The sequence below is a fragment of the Callithrix jacchus genome, chromosome 4 (genome assembly GCF_049354715.1).
Source record: "Callithrix jacchus isolate 240 chromosome 4, calJac240_pri, whole genome shotgun sequence".
In the NCBI taxonomy this organism is placed as follows: Eukaryota; Metazoa; Chordata; class Mammalia; order Primates; family Cebidae; genus Callithrix; species Callithrix jacchus.
The window spans coordinates 61,977,364-61,994,561 of record NC_133505.1 but is presented as its reverse complement, the minus strand read 5'-3'; the positions used below and the strand labels follow the sequence as shown (position 1 = coordinate 61,994,561).

General features: G+C 41.7%; 1 long non-coding RNA gene and 1 pseudogene across 1 annotated transcript in view; both read left to right on the top strand.

Moving 5' to 3' along the window:
• The window catches only part of LOC128931778 (uncharacterized), a 54,646-nt gene that overhangs the window by 25,452 nt on the left and 11,996 nt on the right, over nucleotides 1-17,198 (top strand). The gene's annotated exons all lie outside the window — the stretch shown is intronic.
• Nucleotides 1,959-4,597, top strand: LOC103787228 (cap-specific mRNA (nucleoside-2'-O-)-methyltransferase 1 pseudogene; annotated as a pseudogene).

Genomic DNA, 17,198 nt, shown 5'->3' with positions numbered 1-17,198 from the left:
ACAGTTACCTCCTTCCACTTCTCCTGGCTACGATTTTTGTTGTTAAAACTTTTCCAGGACTTTTGGGGGTGGTTATTTCTTCTTGTACCATCATGACATCTTCCTTTTCTCACCATGGTTGCTGTTGCAGTTAATTAAGCTCTGCGCTCCAAAATAAAGACAGAAGTGGTGGTTACATTGCCATCAGCGGAATGCCACCAGCTCTGTCCCTGTGCAATTGAGAGAAACTCCATAATGATTTTTATTTTTGTTTGCTTTTAGCAGAATTCAGTTCATATACCCATGAAGCATTTCAGTTTAGAAACTAGAAGACAGGTCTGAACCACCCTGGCTGTCTCTGTAAGTCAAGCGTTTTCAACCTTGGCACTATTCATGTTTGGGACTCGATGACTCTTTGTTGAGGGGGTGGGAGTGGGAGGGGTCCCATGCATTGCAGGATGCTTGGTAGCACCCCTGCCTCTACCCACTAAATGCCAGTAACACCTGTCCTCCAAGTTGCCAAGTTGTGACAACCAAAAATATCTCTAGATATTACCATATGTCCTCTGGGAATCACTGCTCAAATTGAGAAAATATTGGCATGGATTGTGTTCAATTTACAGCATACGTTTTATTGTTTCATTCTTTCCTTTGAAAGTCTCACAATGTCTCTGCCTTACTTACATAAATGTATAATAGAAATAAAGTTTTTAATCGAACTACTTTTCTAAAGAGTTATCCAAAGTGATTCCCAATGAGTTTAACCAACTAAAGGGGACACGGAGAAGAGAATGCTTTTATTTTGTATGGTATACTAAACAATGCCAATTTATCCTCAGTGGATGCCTTTAAAATGCCAAAAACAAATTGAGAAAAAAATAAAAACTTGTGCCATTATGCCGTAATGCTCACATTCTGTTAATTTGCTTTGAAAAGTAAAATATTTTTGGAAACCTTAGTTTAGCAATAGCAAAATATGTTGGAAACCTAAATGTAATAGCAATTTGGCCATCATTAAAATTAGCTTATTTTCAAGATTCCCTCTAAAATTTATTCTAGGGCCTAAGTTACTTCTTCAGTGATGAAGGTTGGTACTATCTTCCAGGCAGCCTCAACACAACCTCACATTTACAGCTGGGAACACTGAAGCACTTTGTGATAAAGCAGTTTGACCAAATAAGTACAGTGGCTGTATCAGGAAAGATCTCCTGAGCCCTGATCCAATGACTCTTTCTAGCTAACATCTGCTTCAGATATCTGGGAGTGGCAACAAAGGCCTAGGCTTTTTAAAGGGGGATGGGGTCCATGCCAAAAGGGATAATGAGAGGAGAAGGGAAATGGTATAGAGCTTTGTCATTTTGCAATTAGGCTCAGGCTCACACTGTCCCATTCTCAGAAAGCAGTTTTATTTATATCTGAGAGTTCACTGTTGATGTCCTTGTGTGTCTAGCACAGTGACTGGGACATAGTCAGCATTCAATAAATATTTGACAGATAACTACTGTGCTGCCAGTGCAGATCCTAAAAGATGGAGAAAATGGAAGAGGAGGAAGTGGAGGAGGATCTTTCAAATGCCAAAAGACAACCCACAGGAGGGATGTTCTGACTTTCTCTCAGCCTAACGGTCAATACAAGTTCAGTTGCCTGAAGCTTCTCTTGTTTTTCGAAGAGTTTAAGGATTCAAACAAAACTTGCAAGGATATCTCAACATAAGCCAGCACTGGGACCTAGAAAATTTAGCATCAGCTGCCATGTGTTTAACTACTATCTTAAACTGTCCTCAAAGCATAAAAGTTAATATAGGCTGATGCAATTAGATCTGGCTTTGAATCCCAGCTCCACTGGATGAATTTGGGCCAGTTATGTCAGGATCTCAGTGTTCTCATTTACAACATAAGAATAAAAACACCTGGGGGGAGGAGGCAGCAGCTCTGGCAGCGGCGGCAACAGTGTCGGCCTGACCCCCCCTCCTCTTCCCAGCAGCTCGCTCTCTACCCTTAGCTTAACGATGAAGAGGAGAACTGACCCAGAATGCACTGCCCCCATCAACAAACAAAAAAAGAGTTGCAGAGCTTGCCCTGAGCCTCAGCTCCACGTCCAATGACGAACCTCCTTCCTCTGTCAATCATGGAGCAAAAGCATCTGCTACAAGCCTTAGTGGGTCTGACAGTGATTCCGAGGGGAAACAACGCAGCTCTGACTCTTTTGATGATGCAGTCAAAGCAGACTCCCTTGTGGAGGGAACTTCTTCTCGCTACTCCATGTATAATAGTGTCTCCCAGAAGCTTATGGCCAAGATGGGCTTCAGGGAAGGTGAAGGAATGGGCAAATACGACCAGGGTTGGAAGGACATCGTTGAGACTTCCAATCAGAAAGGTCAACGAGACTTGGGTCTGACACTCCAGGGCTTTGACCAGATGCTGAACATGGACTGGTGAGATGATCCAGAACCCCGTGCCTGTGAGCAGGTGTCATGGTTCCCTGAATGTACCACTGAAATTCCTGACACTAAGGAAATGAATGATTGGATGGTTGTAGAAAAGAGAAAGATGATTATTGAAGATGAAACAGAGTTTTGTGGGGAAGAGCTCTTCATAGTGTTGCAGTGTAAGAGCATGTTGGATGTCCTGGATGGGGAAGAGATGCGGCAAGCTCAGACTCGGGCCAATCCCTACGAGATGATCCGAGGAGTCTTCTTTCTAAACAGGGCAGCAATGAAGATGGCTAACATGGATTTTGTGTTTGATTGCATGTTCACAAATCTGAGGGACTCTTATGGGAAGCCACTGGTGAAGGACTGGGAAGCTGAGCTTCTGTACTTTGCTGATGTCTGCGCAGGCCCAGGAGGCTTCTGAGAGTATGTGCTGTGGTGGAAGAAGTGGCATGCAAAGGGCTTTGGAATGACTTGGAAGGGCCCTAATGACTTCAAGCTGGAGGACTTCTACTCTGCCTCCAGTGAACTCTCTGAACCCTACTATGGTGAAGGTGGGATTGATGGAGATGGAGATATCACCCGCCCAGAGAAAACATCTCTGCTTTTCAGAATTTTGTCCTGGATAACACAGATCGCAAGGGTGTCCACTTTCTGATGGCCGATGGGGGTTTCTTAGTGGAGGGACAGGAGAACCTACAGGAGATCCTCAGCAAGCAGCTCCTGCTGTGTCAGTTCCTCATGGCGCTGTCCATTGTCCGGACAGGAGGCCACTTCATCTGTAAAACCTTTGACCTTTTCACACCATTCAGTGTGGGGCTTGTCTACCTGCTGTACTGCTGCTTTGAACGAGTTTGTCTCTTCAAGCCTATTACCAGCCGTCCTGCCAACTCAGAGAGGTACATGGTGTGCAAGGGCCTGAAGGTGGGCATAGATGACATTCAGGATTACCTCTTCGCAGTAAATATTAAACTCAATCAGCTGCAGAACACTGATTCTGACGTCAACTTGGTGGTCCCGCTGGAGGTGATCAAGGGAGACCATGAATTTACTGACTGCATGATATGGACCAAGGAGAGCCACTGTAGTCTACAAATTAAAGCTCTGGTGAAAAATTATGTCTTTGTTCAAGACATGACACTAAGTGAGCCTCGGCAAGCAGAGATCCGGAAGGAGTGCCTCCGACTCTGGGGGATCCCAGACCAGGCTCGTGCGGCTCCTTCCTCAGACCCCAAATCAAAGTTCTTTGAGCTGATCCAGGGTACTGAGATTGACATCTTCAGCTACAAGCCCACACTGCTCACCTCTAAAACCCTGGAGAAGATCTGCCCTGTGTTTGACTACTGCTGCATGGTGTCTGGCAGTGAGCAGAAGTTCCTCATTGGCCTAGGGAAATCCCAGATCTACACGTGGGATGGCTGCCAGTCAGACCACTGGGTCAAGCTAAACCTGAAGACAGAGCTGCCCTGGGACACTCTGCTGTCTGTGGAAATTGTACATGAGCTGAAAAGGGAGGGGAAGGCCCAGCGGAAGATCAGTGCCATCTATATCCTTGATGTCCTTGTGCTGAATGGCACCGATCTCTGGGAGCAGCATTTTAACTGTGAATTCAGCTTGCTGAGAAATTTGTGAAAGCCGTTTCGAAGCCTAGTTGGCCTGACATGAATTGCATCAGGGTGAAGAAGGTGTAAAGACTGGAAGAGATGGAGAAGATTTTTGTCAGGTTGGAGATGAAGATCATCAAGGGCTCCAGTAGCTAGACAGGGCGTGATGACTGGCACTTTGTACCCATGGGCCTCTACATCGTCAGGACAGTGAATGAGCCCTGGACTATGGGATTCAGCAAAAGCCTCAAGAGGAAGTTCTTCTATAACAAGAAAACCAAGGACTTTACTTTTGACCTCCCTGCAGACTCCATTGCCCCATTTCATATCTGCTACTATGGCCGGCTCTTCTGGGAGTGGGGGGATGGCATTCATGTGCATGATTCCCAGAAGCCCCAGGACTAGGGTAAGCTGTCCAAGGAAGATGTCCTCTCCTTCATCCACATGTACAGTGCCTAAGGGCCTCAGGATGTGCCACCCCTGCAGAGTGTCCTGTCATTCCTGAGATGGGGCCACCTGGGGCCCACAGTGCTGGCTCCTTCCCCTCTTGAAAAGGGACCCAGGAGCACTGCACGTGGCATGAGGAGTGGGTGGCCTCCTCTCCATCCCCTGAAGAGCTCAGGCAGGGCCCTGCAGAGGACACTCCCATGTTCCTACTGGGACACCTGCCTGGAAACTTTCCCCTGACAGGACTCAGCCTGAAGGAAGCTGCTCCTGAGGCAGGTGTGAGGTCAGTGCCTAGGGCATATGGGGCCAATGGAGGACACATCAGGGTAGCAGAGCTGTGGGCTCTCTGTTCTCTCCTGCATCCTGTAGACTCACTTTTCCGAGTTCCATGCACTGCCCCTGAGGGTAGCTATGCCCTTGCTTTGCCCAACTTTTTATTGGGCCATCCCTGAGTAGGTGGAGGCCTGCTGTTGTGAGCTGGCCAGGAGAACCTGCTGTAAAAAAATCAAGATTTTGTTTCTTTGAACTTACCGTTTTGATGCCAAGTTGGAGACGATGTTCTTGTCTCCTCCCTGCCCTCATCCTGGCCATCAATGATGGACACTGAAACTGGATGAATGTATACAGTATATGGCTTAAGTAGTGGAAGCTTTTATCATCATTAGGGAAAAAGCAAATGTAGGACTTGCCTATATGTGGGTTGTGGGAAGAGGAGACAGTATAAGAAAGCCAAGAAGGAACAGAGAAGGGACCAGGGACTCCAGCATCATAAGGAGAGAGTTTCCAGTGGAAGGAAGTGGTTAAGGGGATCCGTGGCTCTACAGGGGTCTTGGCAATTAGGATGTCTCTGATTAGCTGGAAAGGAGATATTTTAGCAGAAGTCAGTGGCAAAGGGTTGAATGATAGTTGAAGGTGAGGAAGTAGACACTGACGACGGCATGAGGAAACCGAGTGCCTCAAATAGGCAATATAATTGAAAGTACATAAGCCCTTTAGGATAAGAAAGACCTGAGTAATAGAACTGGAGACAGGAGACCAATGAAAAGGCAGGTAAGAGAAGATGCTATTGAAGGGAGCAGCAGTGGAGGAGCAAGTATGAGTTCTGAGACGGAAAGCATGGAAGGAGAAGATGAATTTAAAAAATTAAAATGCTGAAGAATTTGCTAAAGTGGCCTGGAAGGAAACTGATGCTCACATGAAACATCTCCGAATTCAGAGTAAAGTTGTGCTGGGGTTGTTTAGAAAGGGTGGGAGGCTATGGCTAGAAACTAGTAGGGTAAATGCTGTAGGGAGCATAGTAGGAAATCAAGAGAGCTGATCCAAGGATTGCTGACTTTGAGTCCTCAGCCTAAGCCACTGAAGATTAACTTTAGATACTTTGCTTCAGACTCTGCACAATTGAGTGTAAACATAGTGGGTAGCCACAGGCCACTCTTTAGAAAAGAGGCAGAACACTCAGCTAGCCCACTGTGTCTTGCAGCCTACACTCTATTTTGATGCTTATAGCATGACCCTTGGCCCTACTGGGCTCTTGTGGACCCAAGCCCTGCTCACGCCCTGGTACTAAGTTTCAGGTATTTATGTGATTCCTGGAATGTTCTCTATGGACTCAGTCTGCATCATTCTTGATCCACAGCTGAAATGTTGCTCGGGTCCTGGCCTGTTTCCTAATAGGTCTGTCTGTGTTTTCATAAAGCTGAGTTATTCTTTGAGCATTAGCTGCTTTTAACTGGTACCCATCAACAGCACCTACCTGGGTACTGGAGTTAACCTTTTAGGTGCTAAATAAATCTTCTAGCTTCCAGTGGATTGACTTCTCATTTTTATATTATTTTATCTAACAGTACCAGACACTGGAGCAGGAGGACAAAAATCAGGTGGTAAGAGTTAGGCATGAGGATGGGCAAAGTAAAAACTGAAAAATGTATGTGGAGTGGTTGGTTTCTGAGATGCTACCATAAAATTCTTGAAATAAGGGAAGCCAGAATATGGGTTATGGTCTAAAAGGAGAGAGAATGTCAGGATGAGTACAATGTTTAGTAAGATTTGGGAAATGTGGGCCGGGTGCAGTGGCTCACACCTGTTATCCCAGCACTTTGGGGGGCTGAGGTGGGTGGATCACGAGGTCAAGAGATTGAGACCATCCTAGTCAACATGGTGAAACCCCATCTCTATTGAAAATATAAAAAATTCACTGGGCATGGTGGCGCGTGCCTGTAATCCCAGCTACTCAGTAGGCTGAGGCAGGAGAATTGCCTGAACCCAGGAGGCGGAGGTTGCAGTGAGCAGAGATCATGCCATTGCACCCCAGCCTGGGTAACAAGAGCGAAACTCCATCTCAAAAATAAAATAAAATAAAATAAATTTTAAAAAAGATTTGGGAAATGTACCAGAAATAGCACAGGACTTGGAATTTAGCAAACATGGGTTGAAATTTCAGTTGTATGACCATGGATAATATACTTTGCCTCTGTGAACTTCAGATTTTCTGTACAAATAAATTTGGGTACTGAGTTAACCAAAGCTTATTAGTTTTCTTTTCCAGAAAATGAGATTAATAAAGTCTGCCTTGTATGGTTGCTGTGAAAATGAAATGAGAATGGATGAAAAACATCCAACCACCCTTCACAGAGTGGGTGCTCAAAAATTAGTAAGTATTAGTGTTGCTACAAAAAAGCATGAATGATCAGAGGAGGGGATTCTGAAGGTCTTTGATCTTGGCCAAAGTCAGTTTTGACTTCATTATACTTAACGTCCATTTGGACTAATTAAACGTGAGGAAGAAGCTACTAAACACATAGTAAACCAACTGCATGCAGTTCTCTGGATTGCCAAAGAAAGTGTAGTCTCAGCCAAATCACATGTTTATGTGGAGCAGGAAGGATGGGATTCTGCAGTTGTACCAGACATTGACTCACTAGCCTTGAAACGAACGCCCAAGTCCGGTTTAAACTTGCCCTGTCTGCCCCCTCAGATCAGCTTGCTTTCCCATTTCCCTGTTTCCCCTGCTGCTTCTACTCCTGGGCCATTCATGGTTAACTCCCCTCATTTCCCCTCCCAGCCACTGCATGCTGTGGATTCTCTCCAAGTCTTTTACATCCACTCATTTGGAATCATTGAAGTCACTGCCCAAGTTCATGTCTTCTGCCCTAGGTCTGGCGCTCCTTTCTACAGTCTTTCTGGTGGTCTCCTTTCTGCACTCTTTCTCCTCTAACATCCTTAAACATTGTTGCTGCTTGACAGTTCTCTCTGCAAAAACTTTATGTATCATAATACATAGCATGAAGTCTAAAGCTGTAGCGTAACATGAAGACTCAAAATTGGGTACCTACTTACTGCTTCAACTTGGTTTAACAGCACCTTCCAAAGTTTTGAGTCAAGGGTCTCTAAACTCCCCTTACGTGTTCCTACTTTCCTGCCTTTGCTTACAGGGTACCTGGGCATTGTTTTTATCCCCAGCTCTGTTCATCCTAAATGATGCCGATCTTATGAAGCTGTGCTGATTTTACTTTTCCTTCCTGAAATTCTCTCCCAATACAGTATTTCCATCCCAAATGATTTCTTCCCTCCTTAAAGCCTTAGCATATATCTTCTACAAGAGAATGTCCCCATTTGCTTATTAATATTGTAGAATATTAAATAAGTGTCACACAAATATGGGTTTCACATTCCAACCAAATAGGAAGTTCCCAGTTAAAAAAAGGTATGCAGATTGTATTGTGGCAGAACCTCCCAAAGTCTTCGATATGTTACTATGCATGAAGACTCCAAAAAAGGGCAGAGTATGAGTGTTTCCCCAACTTAATGGAACCACCTCACAGAGCATCTCATAGGACTAGTGTTTCTTAGAAGAATTTTCTGCACTGCTCATGCAACACATCATATGCTACCTTACATTTTACTCTTTGCCTTTAATTTCAACTTCCTTACTTCTGGCATATAGGAAACTATCGGGCGAGAATAAAAATCTAAGTCATATACCCAAGAGATGGTGTATAAATTTGCTGATTATTTTTAAAATATAATCAACATATCAGCTTATCTTTAATTTAGGACCACCACAGCTGATTGTGCAGACTGAGAACATAACAATTTTAGGGGCAACAGTCACCTTTACTACAAGTGAATTGCACTTCTCCACAGAGGGCACCATGTAGACAAATATACCCAGCGCTCTGATCTTCCAACTACAGTGCCCAGGAGTGCTGTCTCTGTGTTTTCTTTGCATCCACCAGAACATAGAACACAGCAAATCCTCACATACTCTCACATATTCTACTACACTGAAGTTTTTGTGGGAGAAAGAGCAAAGGGAGTTTATATCATACACCAGTGAACATTTTTAAAATTAGTCATTAGATATTTCCATTACTCTGAAGACTCCAGTTTTGCCACTGGTGGGCACACAGAATTTTCTCGTTTAAATTTTGATTTCTTTGAACCACTGCAACAATTCGTAGAAAAAGGAAGTAAACATCCGAACCACCACAGAAAGTCTTTATTACATCAAGGAGGAAAAGCTAATGTTTGAAGATTTTCAGGGATAAAGTAGAAATGCTAGCAGTAGAAACCAACATGGGAAACTATTTATGCTGGTAAATTATAACTATCTATACATATCAGTTGGCTCAAATGACACAGCATGGTAATGTCTATACAAGGTATTACAAACAATTCCTGCACCGAACTGATAGAGTGTGGTGTTCTACCTGTTTGAATGTATCAGCTTATAAATTGCTAATAGTAGCATAAGTGTATCCTAAGCACTTCCAGCAAGAAAATTGGGGTTGGGCTGGCAGAACCCCGTTAAGGGGCAGAACTGAGGGCTGTCCTTACCACTGAAACATGGGCAGAGAACTTTAAGGTTAATTCAGGCAGGTGCAGTTTTTACCTGAGGTCAACTAGGAGTGGGAGGTGAGGGTCAATCTGTGTCAGGAGCAGCTAATTTCTCAGCTAATGAGTCCAGAAAATAGTCCTCTCATACCTCTTGCTGTTACAGGCTTATTATGTGCTGTTATGGACTTATGACATGCTGAGAGGGTGATGCTTCAGGCTAAAGAAAGCTCAAAGGCAGAAGCCTAACAAAAGTAGAAACACCCTTCAGCTCTGAACCACTGGAGAGCCAATGGGGTCTTTGGACCATTTTATGAAGCAGTATTCAGTCAAACCCTGGAGCTCTGCACAGAAGGGGAGGGCTTTATGCTATATGCACTCTATTCACTATGTTACAAGTTCAGCACATGTTCCTCTGGCAAAGTCACTGAATTGCAATATAGAAAAGGCTGGCAAAATATACTATCTTGTACTGCTTAAGGCCTGAGCTGGTAATTAGTGCACATCAGCAAAAAATATTTTACTAAGTCTTTTAGTTACTCATGGGCTAATTCTAGCTAAAGGAAACTTCTCTTGCTTCTTTTAACTGTGTTCATATAACAATGAACTGTGCATGGCAGGCAGGGAAGGCATTGCAAGTTTGTCTAAAGAAGGATGCTGTCATTCAGAAGAGGAACGTGACTTCATCAAGTTTTCTCACCCCCTTCCACAGTGAGATCAAATAGCTGCAGTGTAGTTTTGGACCCACCCACGTACAAGAATGTTAGAAATCTCCTCAGTCTAGGAAAGCAGGGCTCTTCATAATAGAATGCAGTTTGCTGGCCTCTCTAGAATCCAGTAATTCCTTCCAAGGTTGTAGTCTTCACTTGGGTTCTATTCCCTGCTCCTTAGAGCTGTATTTCTCTCTCCAGCTCTGTGGGTTTCTGAAGGGCTCTTGTTTGGCCTGCATTGCCTATAAGGCAACCAAAGTGGTAATGTCGTTAGCTACAGATAGCAGAAAAAATTCTTCTCATTATATAAGTAACGCTAGCTCATTGTAGAACATCTGGAAGCTACGAAAGACTATTTTAAAGTATGCCTATACTCATGCTTTTTTGCAAGCACCACCCTCTAGCTGGAAGCCAACTGACACAGTTCATTACAGCATCCCCAGGTAGAATAACACTGTGCCTAGGAAGGAGAAAACTTGTGTGCGACCTCAGCTGTCACCATTGCCTGCACCACCCTGGCTAACCAGGAGGTCCTGAGTCTGTCTAGATGATCAGTTCATTAATACTACGACTGGCATTTAGAAAGCCCACACACTAAGGCTGTGCTAAGGAATATCACAGAGTCTATCAGAGCTGGTACTGGCACCCACTGCTGAAAACCTAAGGACAAGTCCCATTGCTGTATTCCTTGCAGACATTCCCTAGCACCAGCCTGGTAGCCCCACTAGGTGAGTAGACCCAGAGGAACAATTGTATTCACAGTAGTCTGGCTCTCAGGGAATCGTATTAAGGGAATATTAATGGAAGGGGGAATATGCTACATCAAGGGAACACCCCATACAACACAAGAATCTTTGAGTCCCAGATCTTTCTACTGATAGGAATTTTCTTCCAGCAGAGGCACAGTTGCAGTACTGGGCCCAGCAGGGGAAGTCTGTAGCTCTATCACAATAGTAAGGCAGCCCTGGTGCTCATAAAGGGTCTGTAGAAGGGTACTTCTTTTCTTCCTTGTCCACCACTGCAAACAAACCTGGGGCATTTCCCATGGGAGCTCAACAGGGGTGCAGCTATATACTACCTTTCTGGAATACTTCAGGGTGAATGCATCCCCACAGTAGAGCACCCTCCAGGTTCAGGCTTGCATGAGAGGTAGAGTCACAGTTTCTCTTTACTTAGAATATCAATATTCCTGCAGATGAAAAAGAGGTGCTTGTATGATCTGAATCAGCAGAACAGGGGGTCAGGAGTGTGTCTAGGAGGTAGATAGCTTTCCTGCTGGGCTGGCAGGGGAGCTGAGGTGGCGCCTACCTTTCCTCCTGATAAGACCTCAGTGTGTTTCACTGAGAGCTCCCCCAACCATCTCTATCAAGGCTAGGACCACTGTTCACCGTTGGGCATTGCATTTACCCAACTGCTTTAGCAATAGTTGGTTTCTACTCATGGACACTCCCCCTATTGGCCTGAAGTCTGAATTATTCAACCCAGTAAATAAAATACAGGAGGAAAAAATTAAATGTACTTGCCATGGGGCAATGGGATAAGCTTAAAGAGACCTCTGCCATTCCAATCCCATAGGAGATAGTGAAGTTGCTCATACACCAAGTACATTGCTACTGTAACCAGCATCTGAAAAAGCCATCATAAAAAGACTCTCTCTAACTAAGGAACTCATATAGAGTCTTCACCCCTGAAAGCACCAAGAGCCAAGTGAGGCCATCATAAACATAAACATTAAAGGCACATCATTAAGAGGATGGGGAGAATAATTGTTTTTAAATAACATGGTCAAATCAAAAATAAATTCAAGAATAATTAGAAGAAATACTCTACCCAGATGAGAAGAAACTGAAAAAATAATTGTGGTAATATGACAAAACAGGGTGCTATAACACTCCCAAAAGATCACACTAGCCCTCTGGCAATGGATTCAAATCCTGATGAAATCTTTGAAATACCAGATAAATTATTCAAAAGGTTGATTATTAAGCTACTCAAGGAGATACCAGAGAAAGGTGAAAACCAACATAAAGAAATTGAAAAACCAATCAGAATATGAATAAAAATTTTTTTTTTCAAAAGATAGGCATCTTTAAGAAAAACCAATCAGCACTCTGGAAATGAAAGATACACTTAGGGAATTACAAAATGCAGTGGAAAGCTTAACAATAGACAAGAACAAGTAGAAGAAAATTTTGGAGTTTGAAGACAAAGCTTTCAAATTAACCTAATCAGACTAACATAAAGAAAAAAGAATCAAAAGAAATGAACAAAGTCTCCAAGAAATATGGGATTATGTAAAGTGGCCAAGCCTAAGTATAATTGGTGTTCCTTAAAGAGAAGAGGAAGCAAAAAGTTTGGAAAATTTGTTTGAGGGAATAATTCAGGAAAACTCTCCTGGCCTTGCTAGAGATTTACATATCCAAATGCAAGAAGCTCAAAGAATCTCTAGGATATTCACTGCAAAAATATCATCATCAAGGCATATAATCATCAGGCTACCCAAAGTCAGCATGAAGGAAACAATTCTAAGAAAAGTGAGACAAAAGCATCAGATAATCTAAAAAGGATAACTATCAGACTAACAGTGGAGTTCTCAGCAGAAACTTACAAGCCAGAAAGAACTGGACTCCTATCTTTAACCTCCTTAAACAGAATAACTATCAGCCAAGAATTTTGTATCCAGCAAAACTAAATTTCATAAATGAAGGAGAAACAAAGTATTTAAAGACAAACAAATGCTGAGGGAATTTGTCACTACTAGACCAACCCTGGAAGATATGCTAAAAGGAATTCTAAATCTTGAAACAAAAGCTCAATATGCACCAAAATAGAAACTCTTAAAAGCATAAAACTCACAGAGCCTATAAAACAATAATAAAATGAGAAAAATTAAGTACCTAGTTAACAATTAACATAATGAGTGGAACAATATCTCATATTTAATATTAAAGTTGAACTTAAATTGCCTAAATACTCCACTTAAAAGATACAGATTGGCAGAATGGATAGAAATTATAAGCCAAGTATCTGTTGTCTTCAGGAGACTTACCTAACATGTAAAAATTTATATAAACTCAAGGTAAAGGAGGGAGAAAAAGCTATTCCATGCAAATGGACACCAAAAGTGAGCAGGAATATCTATTCTTATATCAGACTAAACAGACTTTCAAGTAGCAACAGTGGAAAAAAAAGACATAAAAGAAGATATTACAATCCTAACTTTATATGCCCAACATGGCATTCCAAGATTTATTAAACAGTTAATATCAGACCTAAGAAATGAGACAGAGAGCAACACAATAATAGTAAGAGACTTCAATACTCCACTGAATACAGCACTAGACGGATCATCAAGACAGAAACTCAACAAAGAAACAATGGACTTAAACTACAATCTAGGGCAAATGGACCTAACAGATATTTACAGAACATTCTACCCAAGAACTGCAGAATATACATTCTTCTCATCAGCTCATGGAACATTCTCCAAGATAGACCATATGGTAGGCTACAAAATAAATCTCAATAAATGTTTAAAAATCAAAATCATATCAAGTATCTTCTCAGACCACAGTGGAATAAAACTAGAAATCGACTTTAAAAGGATCCTCAAAATTATACCAATACATGGAAATTAAGCAATCTGCTCCTCAATGATTTTTAGATTAACAAATCAAGATGGAGATTTTAAAATTCTTAGAAATAAATGATAACCTCAGTAATACAGCAAAAGCACTGCTAAGAGGAAAATTTATAGTGCTAAATGCCTACATCAAAAAGTCTAAAAGGTCACAAATTGGCAACCTAATGTCACACCCCAAGGAACTAGAAAAACAAGAACAAATCAAAGCTAGCATAAGAAACAAACAAGCAAACAAAGATCAGAGCAGAATTAAATGAAATTGAAACAAATAAAATAACACAAAAGATCAATGAACCAAAATACTGGTTCTTTAAAAAGATAAATTGATAGAACATGAGCTAGATTAACCAAGAAAAGAAGAGAGAACATTCAAATTAGCTCAAATAGAATTGAAGAAATGAAACTGGAGACATTAAAACCAACACCACAGAAATATCATTTGAGACTGCTATGAACACCTCTATGCACACAAACTAGAAAAGCTAGAGGAAATGAATAAATTCCTGGAAACACACAACCCTCCTAGATTAAATCAGGAGAAAAAAAGACCCTGAACAGACAAATAAAAGTACCATGAAAAAATCTTTGTGAGGCCTGATGGTGTGCTATACCTTCAGTATTTCCATGAGTTCTGGTCCAAATTCAAGAAATTAATCAACTAAAGAGCTAAGGGGCAAACAGGAGTTTGACTCCTAGTCCATCAAGTTAACTCAAATATTATATCTCTAGTTCTTCTATCCAGGAGCACATTATATTTCTCCACTAATTTAAGTCTTCTATTAGATGTCTCAGTGTTGTTTTTTTCCTCCTCCTCCCCCGCTTCTCCTCTTCCTCCTCCTCCTCCCCGCCCTCCCCGCTTTGAGGCAATATCTTGTTCTGTTTCCCAGGCTGGAGTGCAGTGGCAGTCATGGCTCACTGCAGCCTCAACATCCCACGCTCAGGTGATTCTCCCACCTCAGCCTCCTGAGTAGCTGGGATCACAGGCCCACACTACCACATCTGGATAATTTTTGTTTGTTTGTTTTGGTAGAGATGGAGTCTCACTATGTTGCCCAGGCTGATCTTGACTCTTAGGGTCAAGAAATCCTTCTGTGTCAGCCTTCCAGAGTGCTGCAATTACAGGTGTGAGCCACCACACATGGCCAAGTTTTATCTTTTCCTATAGACTTTGCATATTTTAATAGAAATTTTTCATTTCTTTCCAAGCAGCTTTTAATGCTACTTTGAAATATTCTTTGTCCTTTGCACTAAGATCATTCTTACAAATAGATCTTATGTTACCTTAAACAATTTATTTCTTCTGATTGTGCTTGATTATGAACCTTGAGCATAGGAGGAAAATGAAGAATTAAGTCCTAGAAAAGGTTGCAGAGAAACTATAGAAAATGAGTATACAGTGTCTAAAATGGAAGCTCAGAAGGTCCCTTTAGGTGGGAGGCACAAAGCTCAGGTAGATCAAGTTTCTTATCATAACTTTGCTAATCACTTTTGGATATGAGACACAAAGACGATGTTGGTGGCCACTAGATCAGTGGTTTCTAAACTTTGCTGCACATTAGAATGATCTTAGAGCTTATAAACCTCCCCATGCCTTGCTCGTGTTGCACCCTTACCAATTAAGTCAGCTGGCTGGGGATGGGGACCAGGCATCAGTAGTCTTTAGGGATTCCCAGGTGATTCCAATGTGTGGCACAGATGAGAACCAGCATACTAAATAATGCATTACTTAATATAGCAATTATAGGCTCCTGGTTTAACTATTTAATAAACCCAACATTGAGTTTGCCAACACTGAGTTTCTTTGCTTACAGTGAGGCACATGTGTAAAGTATGTGAAACTACTAATAATTATTCTTTCTTTCTGTGTGTAGAAAAATGGAGACTTGGGGGGCCCCCACTCCAAACTTACTAGGTCAGAATCTGCAGCGAAATAACCTCCCCAGTTGATTCTCTCACACATTAAGATTTGAGATGCACTTGTCTGTCTCTCCCTCCAGGCTGTGACTCCTGGAAAGCTTGGACTACACCAGACCATCCTTGTTTCCCAGTGGGGCCTTAGAGGGCCTTGCAGATGGGAGAGCTTAAGAATTGTTTTCTGAATTGAATCATTAGTGAGTGTGCTGCTGGCTCAATGTCAAAGGATGGGATGCTAAGGGCATTGATAGTACCAAAGACAGCATAAACATTTCTTAAATTGCTTCCAGAGTGGCTAGTCCTTATTTAGGTGACAGACTCCTTTGAGAATCTCATGAAAGCTAAGGACCATTTTTCTGTCTTTACAAAACTCTTCATACAGGTGGTTCACAGAGTCTCCAGATGCCCATTACATGGACTCCCTATATACATGGCAAATAAATACTTGAGTCTAAAGTAGTTACTGAAATCTTGAGGCACGTATGCATCTTTCTATCATCTTCAGAATGGACAGCAGGTGGAGCAGGATATTTAAAAAGTACTGATGACAATTTAATTAAAAAGGCTAAACTGAAAATAGTTTTACAAGGGCATGGCAAAGGTATTTATTGAGGCTTTTGCACAAGTCTCAAATAAGTGTTTTGACTAGCACTGTGGTTTTCTTTTTTCTTTGTACTGCGAATTTCTTTGGTAACCTCCTTTTAACTTTAAATAAATCTATCATCTAGAATGACCGTGAACTTTAATATAAGAAGAAAATCATGACTATTACCACAGATACCCAGACCCAGTCTAAAACAGATCAGGCAGTCGGTTTGGAAAAAGAAGTGGAAACGTTCGCTTGCATGGTCTCCACACCCAGGCAATTAGTTCAGTTACTGAGGCATAAAGCACAGGGAGGAGAAAACATGTCAAATGCTACTGTAACATATGCGCCTGGGAGTGGGGTTGGCAAAAGCTTATAAATTGGGCTTGGCCCACAAACAAAATTTAGTTGAAATTGGCAATAAAAACATTTTCTAGAGTTTTGCTGTCTTTGCTAATTTGAATCATAATCTAACACATAGTATTTGGGCAATAATAAGCTTATTATTTACATCTCATTTTATTCCATACAACATGTAAATTGTATTTTATGGATTTGTATCCATAAAAGGAAATAAAATTTTGAATAAAAGAATGAAAAAAATAGGTAAAATGAAAAATAAGTGGAAAAATGATGAGATAAAAGAGAAGTCAAAAACTGCATGCTGTAGATTCTATATATCTGAGATATGAGAGCCATTAATTGCTAAGACATGAAGGCTACAATCTTGGCTGTAAGATTTCTTATATCAAAATAATGATTGTATTTCTAACTTCCTAAGAGAAAAACAAGTCTATTATTCCTGTAACTGGGATTAAAGAGAAAGTGCCTCATGTATCATCATAAAGAGGACCTTTATTGAAGCTGAAGCTGACTTCAATGACTTGACAATAAATTTCAAGGAAGAACAGACAGAGCACATTTATCTTATCCACTGCAAAAGGCTATCTGAGCTGCCACGAGACTGTCTCTCTTGACCCTGACTCTTGTAGGGACAGGGTCTAGGTACACTTCAATAAAGAGAGGTCTATGTCATCTCAAGAAGCCAGCC